The sequence below is a fragment of the Meleagris gallopavo genome, chromosome 1 (genome assembly GCF_905368555.1).
Source record: "Meleagris gallopavo chromosome 1, MGAL_WU_HG_1.1, whole genome shotgun sequence".
Classification (NCBI taxonomy): Eukaryota; Metazoa; Chordata; class Aves; order Galliformes; family Phasianidae; genus Meleagris; species Meleagris gallopavo.
In genome coordinates this window covers 184,374,696-184,393,550 of record NC_139404.1, presented here as the reverse complement: position 1 = coordinate 184,393,550, position 18,855 = coordinate 184,374,696, and the positions used below count along the sequence as shown (strand labels likewise).

General features: G+C 41.0%; 1 protein-coding gene and 1 pseudogene across 9 annotated transcripts in view; both read left to right on the top strand.

The window, feature by feature from the left end:
• The window catches only part of FAT3 (FAT atypical cadherin 3), a 451,950-nt gene that overhangs the window by 126,681 nt on the left and 306,414 nt on the right, over positions 1 to 18,855 (top strand). The gene's annotated exons all lie outside the window — the stretch shown is intronic.
• On the top strand, positions 17,549 to 18,466 carry LOC109366374 (uncharacterized; annotated as a pseudogene).

Sequence of the window (18,855 nt, the reverse complement as noted above, 5' to 3'; positions counted from 1 at the left end):
TCAGGGAGAAAATACTACAAGTCTAACCAAGTTATCATCACCTCCATTTCCTAGCAGTCATGAAATTAATAAAATGATCATGAGGTTGGCCATGAGCCAGAAGGGTGCCCTCTTAGCCGATAAGGCCAATTGCATCCTATAGGGCATTCAGGAGTCTGGCCAGCAGGTCAAATGAGGTGATCTTCTCCCTCTACTCTGCCTGGTCAGGCCTCACCTGGAGTATTGTGTCCAGTTCTGGGCTGCCAGGAACAAAAAAAGCATAGCAGTTCATGTTTTCAACTGTAACAGGGATTGATACTGTTCTAGATATTATTTCTGTGTGCCTCCCTGAAAGAATCTGAAGTGTGGGCCAGCTGCACACAAACAGAAATTCCAGGAGTCCTCTGAGATAGGGAGCGAGGAAAAAGCAGCCTGGGAAGACCTTGGAGGATGTGGGAAGGAGGCTAGACACTTTATATTTGTCTGTGACTAATACAGAATCCTGAATGGTTCACACCCAACTTGTAAGTCAATGAGAAAAAAAAAAAAAATAGAAGATTCATCTGTCTCTATTATCAATCATTAATATAGTACTTAAGCTTTCTCTCTGACTAATCCTGTGATTAAAAGGTATATAAAGAGTTGTGATTTCACATTTGAACCTAAACAAAGGATAGAAATTGTCAACTAGCTAGGATAGAAATTGTCAACTGTTTAATGATATGGAAGTCTACTGTAAGGTGATAATTTCAGTTCCTATTATATTTTGTGTAGAAACTGACCTCCTATGTGTATCTTCAAAACAACTTCCTGACTTACAACATTAAAGTGCTGTTCATAGTGTTGCAGCCTTGGCTGCCTTGAACATATTTCTGTGGCTCCTACCTGCTAAATATCTGGGGCTAGACTAACCATGGTCAACTAACATTCTTGTTAGTCAGCTGCCTTTCAACTTCTAGAAACTTCAGTAGAGGGATAAAATAATAATAAAAAAAGCAAACTAGAAGATGTCCCTTCTTTTCTGAGAGGTTGAACCTGAACAATCTCTGAATTCTGTCTTTCATTGCACAATGCAAAATGGACTGTGAAATTGTTTACCTTAATGGACAGTGTTGGTTTCTTTTAGAAAGAGAATGAACTTTATTGGGTAATCTAAACCAAAATCACTGGATTTGATTCATTTTTAGTGAAATTGCTTTTGTCTTTTTTGTTCTTTTCATGGATGATAATTCACTAGGGAAGAGGAATCTTTAGTAGGCACGCCTGCACCTCCGTGCAAGTCTCTACAGAAATATATGGAGTTATTTCTTAAAAAAGGACTGCATCTGGACAGCAGCAGTTACACTCTCGTCTGACCCAGAGCCTACAGACCACAAAGAGGGCTATGGCAGTGACAAATGGGGCAACAGGTCATCTAGAATTCAGTCTCATTTGATGTTTATGTTAGTATTAAACTAACATCGGGCCATAATAGAAAATGATTCAGAAACTGCTGGACAAAATTCTAAAGCACAAGAACCAATATCCCTTCCGAAATTGATAACATCAATAATGATAAATCTTTGTAGTCTTAGAAATGCCCTTTAACATACAGGATACCATCAAATTGCTTCCTGCAAGTTATCCAGCTGATATCAGATGGCAACATTATCAGCCCAAGGCTATAAATGAAGAAGTCTGCTTCCACAAACAATGCCATAAGCCCTTATACATTTCTTCAGATCTCTCTTTGGAAAACACTGCCAGAACCAATCATGCAACACACGACAAGTACATAGCACCCGGGGAAGAAATCCTCCTCCAGAAAACCCAGGCACTTCCCTCAAACTTCTAAAACAGACAGTTGCAGCATTTGGGTTCTTCTTTATTTTATTTTATTTTTTGAGGGAACATAAGAGGAAAAGAAACTTGAGATTACCAAAACTGCAATAAATACCAGATGGAGAAAATAAGGCACATTGTAAAAGATACAGGGAAGAGACAGAAAACAGGAAAAACTCCAGGATAAATGATTGCCTCATTCTCCACCCATCCTGACTGTCCCACAGCATCACAATATGGGAACCCAGGAATCTCACAGTCTTAGGAAAAATGAAATAAGAGATCACTTGATTTGCAGTATTACGCAAATGCCACAAACAATACTCTCCAACTCCAAAATAAACAAATCAAATCCAAGGAAAATTAGATGGGAAGCATTAATGCTCTCTGCTATTTATTCACACATAATTTATGCAAACAATTCATACTAAATATCCGAGATGCTCTACAAGCTTTGCTTTTAAATCCATTTTCTTTTCAAATTAAAAGGAAATAACGTAGTTTGACTTCAAATGCATCTAAATTAGGGTCTTAACCTGAAATCCACTGCAGAAAAAAAATCAAGCCATAATCTTGAAATCTACTGTAATAGAATCTCCTTTTGCAGCTTACAGAATTCAGACACAATTCTGGGTGGGAGATGAGGAGAGAGAGAAGATCCCCCTTCTCCCATCCCAAGAGCCATAGATCAATGCTTTTTTTTTTTCAACAAAAACACTGAAATCCCTACAAAAGTCATTAAAATTATCTGGATATCATCAAACTTCTCTGTACTGAAATTATCTTTTCTCTTTTATAATCTCGAAAGTATTAAACCATTGCCACATCTTACTGAGGCTAAAAAAGTACAAAGAGTCAGTTCCAAATGCACTGAAATTCACGGCAAGAAGATAATACAGTGAAAAAGAAGAGGTAAGGTCCATTCAGATCAGACAGGAGCAGATCCAGTAGCAGAATGGGAAAGCCTACTGGACCTAAGCATGGAGCTTGTGAAAAAAATAGTTGTTCCTTGATAGCTCGGGGTCCCAACATCTCACCACATGTATCCATAAGGTTAAGAAATTTATGGATGTTGTTTCCATCATGTTGCCAACACATGGGCTCCTCTGGCTGCCCTCATCCTGCCTCCATTCTGGAGCCCAGCCATGTCCCCTCCACAGACACACTGTGTTTCCCCTGGTCAGTCTGACTTAGGCACTCTACAATAAACAGTGATTAAGACAGTAGACAACAGAAAAGCCTCAAAGCACAAATCAAAAGGTTTCCTGGCCCAGCTTCCTAATGCAAGAGGTAAATGTTAAGAATGAAAATCAGTGACGTTTTTTGAAATTCTGGAAGTCAGTTTGAATTTGATACAAGGTTATGATTTCTCTCCAACTACCCCACACATCTAAAATTTCAGTGTCTAGTCCAATCTGGTTTGATAGACTTGCTTTGCAGCCAGTATAAAGAGACAGTCACTTCCAGAGGGCAAATCACCTGCAGCACCTCAGCGGGGCCCATTACATTGGACATCAAAATGGCTCAAGGAGACACAGCACGTCATTTCTACACCACCAATGTCAAGTGTGTGCTGCACCATCTGACAGGCAAAATACAACGCAAGTAAGTGTATCAAATACACAGCACTGACTAGCCTGCAAATAGACCTTTTCTTGAAGCATTCTTCCTCGCAAAGCCAGAATGAGTTTTGGTCCTTCCAATTCCCCTGGGGTTAGCCTACTCCAGCTCACAATCAGAGAGAGAAATGTGTAAGAGAAATAAATACAAAGTCTGTTGACACTTATCCCCATAATACTGTGAAGAAATACTCTAGTGAATGTGACAATTATTTCAGAGTAACTTCCAATAAACAGTAGTCCAGCTGCTAAATAACGTATGCTGATTAACATTAGAACTATCATTATAGGCACCACAAGTCACATTTTCAGTTCAACTGTATAACTGTTTCTGCAGGTATGGAGGTGACCCATGTCTTTAGAGGCCATGAGAGCTTGCTCCAACCTGCAGCTGCACAGTCGGGAGCCCGTTGCAGGAATCAGGTTAATCTTTTGTACCCTGTATTCAGAAAATGAGCAAATTGGGCTCTGGAAGCAGAAAAACAAGGAAAAAATACTTTAAGATGACTAAACATGCTCACGTAGGGCTTTCCACTCCACCAAGAACACCACTGAGAGCCTGAGGTGCAGGATCAGCACCATGTGGAGCATCTACGATAGACTGTCCTGGATAAAAAAGAGGTGGATGGAGCTCTTTTTCAACTGGAAGAAAGTTGCAGTTGTTGATTGCGGTACTCATGGTGGATTTACCACAGCCAAACCAAAGTTTTACAGCAAAAAAAATCTTGCTGGAGGTAAGTGAAAGCTCACAGCCATAAGACTGATGAAGTGTCACACCAATTCCAACAGTGCTGAACTAACAATAAGTTTGGATCAGGTTGGAGTAAGAGGATGGACTAGAAGACATTCCAGTCTGACAGTTTCTACAATTTTATGATGTTCTTTGAAATACAGACTGCTATATTCCTTGAAAAATCAGACCTTAAAATTGCTGCATATTTCCTGTCTTCATATCTTTGGGCCTACGCTCCTCATCTACGATGTGGTAATAACATTAACATCAAGGACAGAATTCAACTCCAATCCTACTCAGATTCCGATTGATTCAGGATATCCTCAAGGGACTGAAAGATATGACAGAAATTGTGCACAGACCAATACTCCTGTGCAGCTGAAGCAGGACACCAGATAGGCTACGTTAGGGCATATTAAATGAACTTCTGGGGAAAGTTCAAGTGGGTTCAGCTGATCAAACACGAGTTCACATCCAGCAACTCCTGATGCCAAGGCAACATGTCTATATTTGCAAGTCTGAACCTGGGGCAAGTCTGAACCATAATTTCCACATCCAATTAAGGTTGTGATGAAAAAAAATTAAGAGACAGTGAGGAGTAAAGAGTAAAAAGGAATTCCAGTAAGCATAATGGAATTTACCCTGTTACAGAAGACTCTCAAGAGTGTTAAAATATGGAGAACTGAGGTACAATAAATCAATGCTAAGGAAAAATGAACAGTCTCCAAGAAACTGTGCTTTGAATGAGCAAACTGATGCAAAAATAATCCTACTACTACTAATGATGATAAAATTAATGAGTGTTTGATAACGCAGACACAGAATGGGCAGACTAGATATGAGCAGGCATTTCCACTCCGCTGAGTGCTTTAGCTCTGCCAACTTGATCACAATCTTTTTGTGCACTTTCAGTGTGCAGTATTCCAGGTATACGAATACTAAAACATGAAGTTTTCAAAGGCACTCAGCGTTGGATTAACATTTCTCTCCCTGAAGACCAGGGTGATTTCTTTATGCTCCTTCTTACATCTTCCTCCCTCTCCTCCTCTCCCCAGCCTGAGATTTATAATGTCATTTTATACAGCCTTACTTTTTCTTCTTGAAATAATTCCTGTAGCTTTATGAATTATGTCCATAACATCATGTTCTGAATACCTATTTTAAGGTGTTTCTTTTGTCCTACTGGTTCAAACAGAACATCAGCTTACGTTGGAAAAACTCCAATAAAATCCATATACAGTTTCTCCATTAAGGCAAAAGGCTTTTGCACAGGCACTACCCTACAATATAAACGAGCACATACATGTGAAATACTGTCATTATTTTACAGCACTGTCTGATTTCCCTTTGAATGCCTAAAATGAAGGGTTTCTCCTGCGTACAAAATGCAAGGACTGGAACTTAAAAATGATAATTCAGTGGCACTCTGGTCTTTTTATTATTATTATTTTATCTCCTATCATTTTAAATAACACCAACTGACAACAGGTCGACGTGTTGAATGAATCCAGATGCATTCGCTGACTGTAAAGAATCTGAGAGATGGAAAGTGGCAAGAGACTGGTATTGTGCTCATTAGATCACTAAGCAGCTGCTTTTATAAACAGAATATTTAACGAGGCTCTACAAAGATATTCAAATGTAGCTGCTAGAATGCACTTTGAAATTTTCCGCCTAATACAAAAATGCAAGAGATGAGAAATTATCTCCCTTTAAAGTAAAGAGTTCAAGGTGAATGTTACCTGATTAACTCACTTTGTTATTAATTAAATTCAATAAAAATCTCAAATATGGCATGCCATCCTTTATTAGCATTTCTGCAGATATAAGAACCATGCTTACCATTCAGAGAACAAAATTTAGTTGGAATATATGAAATATCAAAGAATAATAACATAGCAGAGAAAGGAGTTAAGTTCAAATCATGAGACTAAAGGGAAAAAAGAACTCTCTCCTAGTGAGGTTTATTAAGACCCAGGAAAAAAGTCATTATTATGTATTTTGAATGTATTTATCTACACATTTAAAAAATGTGTATATATATTATATACTATTACACCTCTATATGCCTTTCATATTAAAGAAACAGTCATTTATTTGAAGGTTAAGATATTTTGAGTGGAAAATGTTCATCTACAAGTGAGAACACATCAGAAAAACAGTTCCCTCCTCTCCCCACCTCTCACCTGGACTTTTTCTGATTCCATTATGTGATTCTTATCTCTTACTATATGGTCCTACGTTTCATTTAGCTGTAATATCAAATTGCCAAGAAATGGTCTGGACAATATCTGTCTGTGATCTCATTCCAGTCTCAGCATTCACATTAGCCACCTACTACCTTTTCAGTAGAGAGGAAAGATGAGTAGATATGCAAACTGGGCAGCACTGCCCTGTTAATTCTGCATGTTATTGCCAAAGTGTTCTGATGAGCCCTGGGAACATAATTGCTCTGCTTCTTCCCAAACTTCTGGGGTGTAAGCAGAAAACTGCAGTCTTTTAAATGTTTTCTTTCAGCAAAACAGAAATGAGCATTATAAATATGTATACTCCATATAAATTAGTATTTCTACAGAAATGGAAAGTTGAGTTAGTTGAAAATCAAGACTTAGCTCCCAAGAAGATATGTTTCTAGCAAAAGGAAAATTTTATGGTACAATCTGTTCCCGCACCAGGACAGAGAAGGATCTCTCCAGGTATTTGTGTGGGTGGGGACAAGTAATACAGAAGACTCCTTTCACAATTCAGCAAGAATTAACTTAATATAAAAGCATTGCCAAATGTGACTTAACTGAAAGCTGTAACAGGTATTAATTGATGTCATCTGTACACAAGAAAGAATCCATTTGTGACCTAAGTGTCATGAAAATCAGCATAATTGCACACTTTATGATTCGGGTGATTTTTTCATTAAATTAGGAGTTCAGAGTGTGACTACAGCTTCATTATTTGATTACCTTTATCTCATGACTTGCATATCCTTGATTTTAAAAAGGCATTTGATACTGTCTCCCACGACATCCTTATAACAAAGCTGAGGAAGTGTGGGATAGATGAGTGGACAGTGAGGTGGGTTGAGAACTGGCTGACTGGCAGAGTGCAGAGGGTCGTCGTTGGTGGTGCAGAGTCTGGCTGGAGACCTGTAACCAGTGGTGTCCCCCAGGGGTCTGTGCTGGGTCCGGTCTTGTTCAACATCTTCATCAATGACCTTGATGAGGGGATAGTGGCCACCCTCAGCAAGTTTGCTGATGATGTTCTGGGCTCCCCAGTACAAAAAAGACAGGGATCTCTTGGAAAGAGTCCAGCGGAGGGCCACAAAGATGGTGAAGGGCCTGGAGCATCTCCCCTATGAAGAAAGGCTAAGTGAACTGGGTCTGTTTAGCCTTGAGAAAAGACGACTGAGAGGGGACCTGATCCAGGTTTATAAATACCTGAGGTGTGGCGGCCATAGCGGTGAGGCCAGTCTCTTTTCAGTGGTACGTGGAGACAGGACGAGGGGAAACGGACATAAGCTGCAGCATAGGAAGTTTCGCACGAATGTGCATAAGAACTTCTTCACAGTGAGGATGACGGAGCACTGGAACAGGCTGCCCAGGGAGGTTGTGGAGTCTCCTTCTCTGGAGATATTCAAGTCTCGCCTGGACGCCTACTTGTGCGACCTGGTGTAGGGAACCTGCTTTGGCAGGGGGGTTGGTCTCGATGATCTCTAGAGGTCCCCTCCAACCCCTACAATTCTGTGATTCTGTGATTCTGTGATCCTTCCAGCTAAATCCGGAGCACGACACCAAGCATTAAATACACATGTGCACACTATGAGACATATAAAAGACATTAAAACCTGAAACACTCCATATTTCAAGTTTAGGAACTGATAGTCAACGGGAAAGTACCAAGAAGTCACCAAATTTCACCACATTGCTGAAATATAAGAAATAAACAGCTCCAATGGGGAGAATGATACCCTCAGAGGTACCATCTCTACCAAGGAGACCATTAGGAGTAACTCTAAGAAGCTCCACCCAATCCTTCCTTAAGGAATGAGACAGTGACTGCCTCTAAAAAAAGAGAAACCTCCAAAAAATGTGAGATTTGATTCAAAACATAAATATGCCTCAAGCTAAAGGGTTATGAAAAATGTTCCCAGTGAATTTATCCGTGAGACAAATCCATCATTCCCATACAGCAAGAAACAGATTGTATTCAGGAGACAGAGAACTGCATTCCCTCATGGCGCAAGCAATTTGGGAGGCACCATGGTATTTATTTAGGGAATGACTAATTAGGTATGAAGCCAAGGGGAAAAAAAAGGCGGGAGGGAGGCTCTAATGTGCTAAAAATATAATTATTAAGAAAATACATGAACTACAGCTAAAAACATGCTCTTAGGGAGAGCCCAGGGACACGTCAGGATTAAGCTTCAGCTCTCTGAACTAGCGACGCGTGAAAGAGTTTATTTGTCACCATGCCAGACACCTGGACATCACTGAAGTAATGATGAGGCTGAGGAAGGAGAGACCTGAGGGGCAAAAAGGAAATTCTCATTAATTATAGATTAGAATTGGTTCAGTATGTACTGTGGGAAGGAGGGACCAGTATGAGGACATAAGTCACCCCAGACAGCTGCTGAGAAGGGGGAAGAAGACAGCTGTCTGCGATGGGGAGGGCAGGAGAACTCTGCATTCTGAATGAGCATTCAGAAGTATTTATACCATAGAACCACAGAATAGATTGGGTGGGAAGGGACCTTAAGGACCATCCATTTCTGACCCACTGCCACTTGCAGAGTTGCACCCACCAGCTCAGGCTGCCCAGGGCCCATCCAACCTGGCCTTGATCTCCTCCAGGGATGGGGCACCACAGCTCTCTGGGCAGCAGTGCCAGGGCTTCACTGCCCTCGGAGTAAAGAATTTCTGCCTAGCATCTAGCATAAATTTTCTCTTTTCACTTAAATCAATTCCCCCTTGTACTATCACTATTAAACCATGTTAAAAAAAAGAAGACTGTATATCTGTATGTCTAAAGGGGTAAGCATGAAGAATTTTTAGGCCCCTCTAGAGCAAGGATATAACAGGGATCGTCATATTCAAAAGTATAAAATTAAACTTCTTTTTTTTTTTTATGTAAGTGTATTGTGGGTTTCCACCACCTGCCCAAACAAAGCCACATATCCCTATGCTAGTAAAAGTCTTGCATGGTGAAAGGAAGAAGTCCCCCACATTTGGAATCTTTAAAATGAAGGTCCGAGGAAATAATGCAGTGGATCAGCAAGTGCATAAAATAACCTGCAAGGTCATAAGAATTCCAATCACTGATTTTATGACTTTATCAGGTACTTTAAAAAGTCAAAGACTGATTTATTACTATTTAAAAAAAGAAAAGACATTCAACCAACTTATATACACCCACATATGCACTTATCCAATGTATTAGTCATCTACCACTACCAAAACAGAATAAAAATATATTTAACAAATCCTGCAGAAAGTCAAAATATTAATTCCTTGCAGACATGTTAGTCAAAAAACCTTCTCTTGCATTCAGCTTAGGCTGTCAGAATCTCTTATGGACATCTATGACACAGATCTGCCAAATCAATAATTCACTTTTTGGCAATAAGAAATACACAATGCAGACATATATTTGTTCAAGATTCAGCTGAAAACCATTTCCTTATATAAGAGTATGACCTGTTCAAGCTACCTTCCAAAATTTAGCAAATCTCTCTCTACTTAGGCATGCACTGATGCAGGATATCTTCATGTCCTGTCTACAACTTGGAAAAGAAGAATTGTCCACATCCATGCATTTGACATGGAAACAGAATTTGTTCCTGCTGTGCATGCCAATGACATCAAGAAATGCCATCCCTAAAGCAGAGCCTTGTGGCAGAGCTCACTGTACAGGCAGAAGTGGAGAGCACAGGATTCATAATGAAAACATTCACAAGGAAAATGCTCAGTAGCCTTCTCCTGTGCTCAGGAAGTGCTTTATTTTAGGATCTTTAACCTTAGATTATATATATTAGCCTGCAGGGTGGAGGGCTAAACTGATAGTGGACTTTGCATTTTGCTAACAGTTGGACTTATACTGTCTCCTTAAATGTGCTTCTAAAAAGTGAGGCTGATGTTGAGACAGAAGTTCACATTTAAGTAAATGCCTTGCTCCTCACTGCTTAGAAATGTCAGCAGTGCCTTTTCAGGGTTAATGCAGATAGAAAGGGATTTGCACTCTATAACACTTACAAAACCTCACAGATAGCAGTCCTGTTGATCAGTGCTTCCATTTTGTAGTCAAATGGAGGTCACTGCAGTAGATGTTTTTCAGAGGAAATGATTAGTATGGCAAAAGATGTAGGGAGGATTTGCAAGAGATGAAAACAAATGACACTAGCCTTGTAATAAAAATTCAGAGTGCAGCAGGGAGGGGAAGATGTATCATCATTAGCTCATTTACTGGTTGCGAACTACGGAGGGTTCACAGCCATGAATCTTTCCATGCCGCATGCACATTGTAAGGAGGCAGCGATCTCTAACACACATCCTTAAGATCAGACTCAATGATCACTAATAACATGCACTCAGACTAGAAAACAAAAAAGTGCAGGTTTTCTAGGTGGTGCACTTCAGAGACTGGGCACTTCAAATATTGCAGGAACCGGGGCCAGAATCTTCCAAAAACGAATCACAGTGGAACTCCTCAGCTTACAAAAGGAAAGCCCATCCTAGTCACTGCTTTGCAACACTAGGACTAAGCTCACCAAAACAACAAGCCCTAGGAAATTTGAGCATTAACCTTCATCCACGACTGTGCAAAACTAGGCATGTAGGAAACAACAAAGCATTGGAATTCTTCTGGATTACCACCTGTATACAGAAACATGTTTGGCTTACAACATATCAAAAAAATTAGGGAATCTGACTTTCAGTGACATGTGCATGCTTTGCTGCATGGAGAAGAGCAGTACAATAAGGCTGATGGTGATAAAAGGAAGATAATACTCTGGATAAATACAGGGTGAGACCTTTTCATGGGGAGTCACCATCCCATCTGCCACCCCTGCAAAGAAAAGCCAGCAGTCATTAGGAGAAGCAAGAAAGAGATCACTTCAAGATCCAATTCAAGGGTCTGGCAGTAATTCAACATAAAGATTTATTGGTCTTGTTTTGTGAATAAAGGCAGAAGATGTCCTCATTCCACAGAACTGACCCCCATATACAAGTAAAGACTTAAGGATCACATAAATCAAAGAGGAGAAACAATCAGCAGCTGTGAAAGCAGGAGGAGATGACGTAGGAAAGAGAAATCATCGTCATTTTCCTGTCAAGTGATATAAATTAAAGCACTGAACCATAGAATCATAGAATCATTAAGGTTGGAAAAGACCTCCAAAATCATCTAGTCCAAACACCAGCCCATCTCCACTAACCATGTCCTTCCATGTACATGGTTCCTGAACACCTCCAGGGACAGTGACTGCACCCCCTCCCTGGGCAGCTTGTGCCAGTGCCCCACAATTTTTCGGAAAAGAAATGTCTCCTAATATCCAACCTGCCCTGAAGCATTTAAGGCCTAAACTACAGTGGTAGAAGGTTCTTAAATATTCAGTGATCACAAGATGACTCCAAGCAAGTCTTCCTTGCTAGTGGTATCTTTTCCCTGGGCTTCAGCTTTCTGTCTACACAACACAGGCAACTATGCACTGCTCCATTTGGAGACTGAAACATTAAATTCACAAAGGGCTGAGTTCAGAAAAGGGTAATGCTAATACTATTGCAAGACATTCAGAGAGACACTGAAATCCCACTGGCTTCATTGGGTTAAAAGCACTTAGCTGAATCAGACCCCAGTCTGGTGGCAGGGACAATAAGACAACCTGAGACAGATGGGCAGGTGGAGAGGACACACACTGGGATATGTCTGGATTTGCTAGAGAAGGCTTTGGAAGGCAACAAGAGAATTAGAAGTGGGAGAAAGCTTTTTAGTTAATTGAAGATTAAGAAGTAGAAAGTGTAACACAGCTGAAGGTATGAGAGGTTCACAGCAGAAGGCAGGAGATTACTCAATATTCTTACACAATAAAATTAATTCCTTTTAATCTTTTTATACACATTGTAAACAAGATCTCTCTATCCTATGAAAATTACCTTCTAAAGGCTGGGTAAATACATTAACTAATCCTAAAATCCCAGAAATCCCAATTTATTTATTTATTTATTTTAAAGACAGAGCCAAGTAGGAAAGAGCTCTGTAAACAGTTTTGACCTTCAGAGAGCTTGGCATTCTGTTTATTTATTTATTCCAAAAATGAAATGCCACGAACAGGAGGGGAAAAAAAAATCATTTAAATGGAAATGGCTACACCTCATTTTCAGTAACCAAGAGGATGAACTCCAAACATTTGCAATATTACAGAAAACTCATAGAGCAGATAACAGGTAGCCAGGAGTGAAGTAGAAGATAAAGCTCCCAGTTCTCTTTTTGTAGAACATTTTAAAAATCAGCTCAGAATCATGCAGCAGGACATGGCAAAGGAAGGAATCTTGACAACAGCTCTGAGTTCACTACCAAAATGACTTAATTGCTGCTACCAATCATTTTTCCATTGGCAGATCATTTCAATCCTTGCTGTTATTGAGGCACACTCACAGCTGTGCCCTGGATGAAAGAGCACGTGTGATCAGATGCACATTTTGGACAGAGGAACCCAGACCACTCTCCAGGTACAGCAATGTCACAGCCAAAGCCCAGGGCTGGGATGAAGAGCATGGCCTGACCCCATGCTGGCATGCATGCAACCACATTGCTTCCCAACCACCACCACAGTGCAGCCCTCCGTACTGTCTCATTTTCCTGCACAGAATGTTCCTTCAGGGAGAAATACCTCAATGAATAATAGGAATGCATTTCCATTTCTCTGTAAATGTAATCAAGCATTTGAAGGGAGAGCTAAAACACGGCCACAGTGTAGTAATCTAATTCTTCTCTACCACATCATACACAGAAAAGCAGAAAGAGAAATGAATAGCCTGGAAGAAGTTTTATAGTTCTTTTTCCAAGTCTTAGTAAGTGGGGAAAATAAACATCAAGATAGCCAATGTTAGATTTAAAAATATGGACAATATCGTCATGGAAAAAATACATAACATAATACAAAGGACACAGCACATGTTTCACTTCTGTCTAAACATGTAGACAGGCGTGTATGCCTGCGTATAAAATGAGCAGGAACATTGCTTATGGCCCAAATAATTCCTTATCAGTGAGATCAGAGTCCCATCACACCCAGCAAAACACAAACCTAAATGGACACCAAAACAGAACCACAGAATCACAGAATCATTATGATTGGAAAAGACTTCTAAGACCATGTAGTCCAATCATCCCCCTACCGCCAATGCTGCCCACTAAACCACGTCCCTAAGAAATGGCAATTTATCCTGGATCTGCTTCCTGAGAGCAGTTAGCAGCCCAGAGAAAGCACTTAAATAAAGGGCTACACATGGACACACTGATGTCTCCCAGCGTGAGCAGCTCTGAAGGCCAATTGCAGAAAATCACAAGGCACAGATACTGCTGCTGACAAGAAACGTGGTCTGAAGTATTCAGAATTCAAGTTTCAAGACAAGAAAACTCCAGCTCAGCAGCTGCTGCCACAGTTTAACAACTGGCAAGGCAGTCTTTCTTTTTTTTGTTCTATTTTTAGTTCTTCTGTGATACTGTACATATTGCTGCCATGACAACTAAACGTTTTTTGCCCATCTGTATGGTGACACAATAGATATATACATTTGTTCGTGAATCTTGCTTTTAAAAGACATAATATTTTCCCAACTTTTTATGTTTTTAAACCTCTCTTTCGAAGGAGGCAGAATATTGCAGCTTCTCGAAAACAGCGGCCCATAAATCACACCGCACAGGCAGTGCATTGCCCAGGAGACACTCCAGCATCGCTTATCACCACCACAAATGAAAAAGTCAAACTGGAGGCTAGTGACAAAGACTGGGGAACATATTCCCTCTCCTTGTTGCCTTTGCTTATCACTGTTAGCAGTGTAACCACTCTCTGATTAGAAACACAAAGACATATTCACAGAAAAAGAAAAACACAGTATGAACGATTAGGGACAGGGAAAGCTATTTTACTGCAATGTAGTTTAATAACTCTTTAAAATATTTGTAAGGTTTTCCATTTCAAGGCTCCCACATCTTTAAAACACAGAATTCAATCAATAAATTAACTTTAGAGGAATCAAGCAACTCAACCAAGGCTGCAGCATCGCTAACCTATGGGTTTGTCTTGTCCCCAGCGCATTTCTATTAAGTCAAAGCTTCTCTTCCACACTACTAAGACCTGGCTCTACAGCCAGGCCAAGTTGTGGCACGAGGACATGGGATAACTTCCAACCACAATATGCAACACACTCCTGAAATCTTTAAAAAGATGCCCAGCCCTGTGCTTTAATTCCAAATTAGTGAAAAACTTGGAGGAATGAAAAAAATGACTCTGGATTAAAGCACTGCATCCTGAAGACAACAGGATTTTTTTAATGGGGAATAATTTGACATTTAGATTGGCAAGGAGAGGAGATTCTCACATACACTAATGTAAAGCAAAGAGGAGAAAACTGCAGCAAAACTAAAAATAAATTAAAACAAAAAAAAACAAAAAAAAAAAAAAAAAAAAAAAACACAGAGAAAGCCAAGAAAGCCATGCAAGAAAGGAACAATCTGCAGCTCTACCTGGAGGGCTAGTAGTGGACATCTCTGCCCTTGTTTCCACTCCCTGTGTCACCAAAGTCAATACAGTTATGAAAATAAAGCCAAAAAAAAAAAAAAGGAGAAATATGAAGCATGCTTCCTTGAAAGAACTACTACTGTCTTTTAAGCCACATAACACAGGAAAGGTTTTGGCAAGCCCCTGAAACTATGTTTGACTCGTTCTTTCAGCACATTCTCGAGCCAAAACATTCCATGCTGCAGGCACTGCTGAAGTGCTCCCCTTTCGTACTGCCTCACATCACTTGGCCCAAAGCCCAGCCACGGGAATGAGTTGCTCAGGTTAATTCCTGTCACCTCTCTGGTGAGCCTTGTGCTGTATTTAAAACAAGGACACCAAGGGTTTCTCACTGACATGGTAATCACTCCAAAAATGCAACACCAAAGGTTAGCTGGGAGCTGCCAAAGCTATTTACCAAAGAAAATAAAGAGAGAAGTGGAGCTCCCAGTGTGCACTGCCCTCACCATTGCTTTCCTGTGTGGCAACGCTCATATTGCACACTAAAACCAAAGCAGAGGGCAGAGGCTGCTCATTTTGGGGTGTTCATCTGCGGCCCCATAGAATCATAGAATCAACCACAGAATCATTAAGGTAGGAAAAGACCTCCAAGATCCTCTAGAACCATCAACCCGTCTCCTCCATGCCCACTAACTGTGACCCTCAATGCCACATCTCCACAGTTCTTCAACATCTCCAGAGATGATAACTCCACCACCTCCCTGGACAGCCTGTGCCAGTGCCTCACCACTCTCTTGGAAAAGAAATTTCTCCCAGTATCCAGCCTGAACCTTCCTTGGCAGAACATAAGGCCACTCCCTCTCATTCTGTCGCTGTTATCTGCAAGAGGAGGCTGACCCCCACCTCACCACAACCTCCTTTCAGGCAGTTGTAGAGAACAATAAGGTCTCCCCTAAGCCTCCTCTTCTCCAGACTGAACAACCCCAAGTTCAGACTTGTGCTCCAGACCTTTCACAGCTTCGATGCCCCGGGCTGGTGTCCAGTGCCTGGTGTCCAGTCACACAGGTTTCCTGGTCCCCCTCCGTCCAGAGACAGAATTCATCATGAACCTTCTCCTTCTGCCTAGCAGTGAAGCCAGATCTCGATAGTTCATCTATCACATCACAAAAAGTACAACCTCTCAGTAACAGAAGCAGCAACAGAAGCACTGCAGCCACAGAAGGCAGGGAACAACAGCAAAGATTCATCTCACTTGATACTGAAATTAATCTTCCATTTTGTTTTCACTGTGCTTTGAATCGAGCCGTGTTTTGGAGTATCACTCAAGCCCAGAAAGCTGAATTGGGCAGCCTGACTGTGGGGCTGTTGGCTATGCCCAGTGCAGTCAATGTAACATTTCTACAATTAATTATTTTGAATAAATGTACGAGCTTAAGTAGGTCACTGAGATACTACGGTTTTCCTTGGAGATTAGAATGGGAAAGATGTGAATCCTGAAGGGGCTTCTCCTTTAACACCCTTCAACTTCAAATAGCAAGTGACCGTATTTACGCTCTTTGTTGTGTGTTTCCATCAAAATCACTTGTAGCATTTTAAAGCCATTAATCATGCGAGCATCATAACTAGCACAAAAATGCCTTTGACAACGTGATGGTCATTAGACTTATTGTACAGACAGGTAAAGTGAGGCATGAAAAGGTTAGCTGCGCCACCAGGGGGATTTTGTATCTTCTGTAACATACAGTAAGCAGCTTTAGCCATCTGATAGCTGCTCTTACTTGTGTTATCATCTCCAGGCTAAGGGGCGCAGACCATAACTACAGTGGAGCGAATAGCCACCCTAATCAGCTAACACACCAAATCCCATCTTAGCAAACATCCTGCTAGCTCATTCACTACTGCTACTTCCACACTAAAGCCTGGACAAAGGAGCAGTTCTGACCAGGTATTATTTCCATGCTATTCATCCAACCTGCTTAAATTCGCAACTCTTTCATCTGAAAAACTTTCCATTGAACAACATCTACAGAATAAACTACAAATTTCCTATGTGGACAAAATGTGATTATCTATATTTATCTTGGTATGAATTTCAACAATGAGAGTTATTGCCCCATAGCTACTTGCATGGATGCACTCAAACCCACAGGGTCTCAGTCATGTTAATCCAGCATAAGACCTTCAACAGCCATTAAAAAGGCAACCCAACCCTCAGCTTTGTAGCTGAGCTTTGTACATGCCAGGTTAAAGGGATCTGGAAATCACAGTTTCACTTTGCTGCAAAAATGGGATTCTTCAACTATAATAATGTTCATTATTAAGTAACTGCTTTTTCTGTTTAGATGTGTCCTTCAGGAACCACAGTGGAGACCATGTGAGAATCCTTCTTTATTTTTTTGCTTGCTTCCTATAAAGACTCCTTGCTTCTTCTTTCCTATCTTTTCTATCACCCTCCTTCCCTTCCCCATTACCCTAATTCATAATAGTGTCCGTCCTCCTCTTCCCTATCTCCCTAATTAAGACTTGTACTAAACTGGTCAGACCAACATTGTTGACCCAGAAAATCCAGAGCAAGTAGCAATGGTGCGCTGTGTGCCTCCTCAGGAGGAACTACAAGGAATGAAGGCAAAGCTAGACAAATTAGAAACCCCATAACCCCATATGCATCCTTTGATAAAAACCAAATATACATTCAATAAAAGCGAGGATCTAGATCCTCAAATGAAAGTTAAGGAAATTCCCTTCTCAGCCACTGAACTAGCAAAATCTGAAAAAAGATTTTAGCCGCTCTCCAAAGGAATCAGAGACAGAGTATGTATGGAAGGTTAGTCTCATTGGTAGAGACCAAATTGTGCTAACGGAAAAGGCAGCAGAAGGTTACTGGGGACCAGGAGTATTTTTAACTACTGGCAACAATCATGCTTCCTGGTCCTTAACACAGAGGGCTACCTGCTGGGCAGGTGGTCTCAACACTTTAGAAAGGGGAGACCCTCTTGCCATTACTGGAACAACGGATCAGTTAGTAGAGAGTATTCAAAAGGCTGCTTGTCTTCAAATGATGTATGATAGAAAGCTGCAGCCACACCATGAATCACTGATGATGATGCCCGTTGAGATCCTGAGAGAATGACTGCTTTAATTAGGGGGCTTCCAGAGTCGTTAAAATCTATAGGTATACAACTGCAAGGAAAAATAGAGGCTATCTCTCAGGAAGAGAGAACTTGGGCAGTGTTAGAAGGAACTGTAATCCCTAACCATCTGCAGTCAGGAAACATATGGACGTGGGGGGAGGTTGCCCAAGAGTTAATTAACTATGGAAGAAAATATGGGTCAGTGGTTTCTTCCTCCAGTAAATTTGAGCCAAGGGAAGTAAGACTTGCAGCGGTCAGTCTTGCCCTCAGGCCACCTGGCCCAAAGCTCAGCGGGACTGGAAGGGTTTCATTGTCAGTAAAAACAGGTAGGCGGAATATTGATCATAAACGTAATTGTCTCTGGACACTGGGCTGGCAAAAGGGTGTTCCACAAGATCTGATGAATGGATTATCCACAGTCAGGTTAGAGAAATTAGTTAATTGGTGACCAGAACAAAAACTCAAGAATCTTGAGGAAAGCAAAACCCCAGGTCCTAGGGCCTTTCCCAGAGAACCTGACCGGCAATCCAAGCCATTAGAAAACTGATGTCTTCGTCTCTCCCGAGTGAGCGGGATGGGGGCAGTGAAGGGTGGATGCATTAGAAAGTGCACAATAAAAGGAAACCAGAACCTCAATTTAACACCTTCTGTCCAAAGGCCTCACCACTCTTGCCAATTACCCACGTGAATCACGATCCAGTGACTGAAACACTCTTATCTCCCTGGCCAGTCTGTGTGATTGACTCAGCTAACCTGAGCCCAGTTTCCCTAACCTTAACGGAATCCTTCAACAAATATCCTTGGAAGGCTAAGGACACCCTGAAAAAAGGAATATGA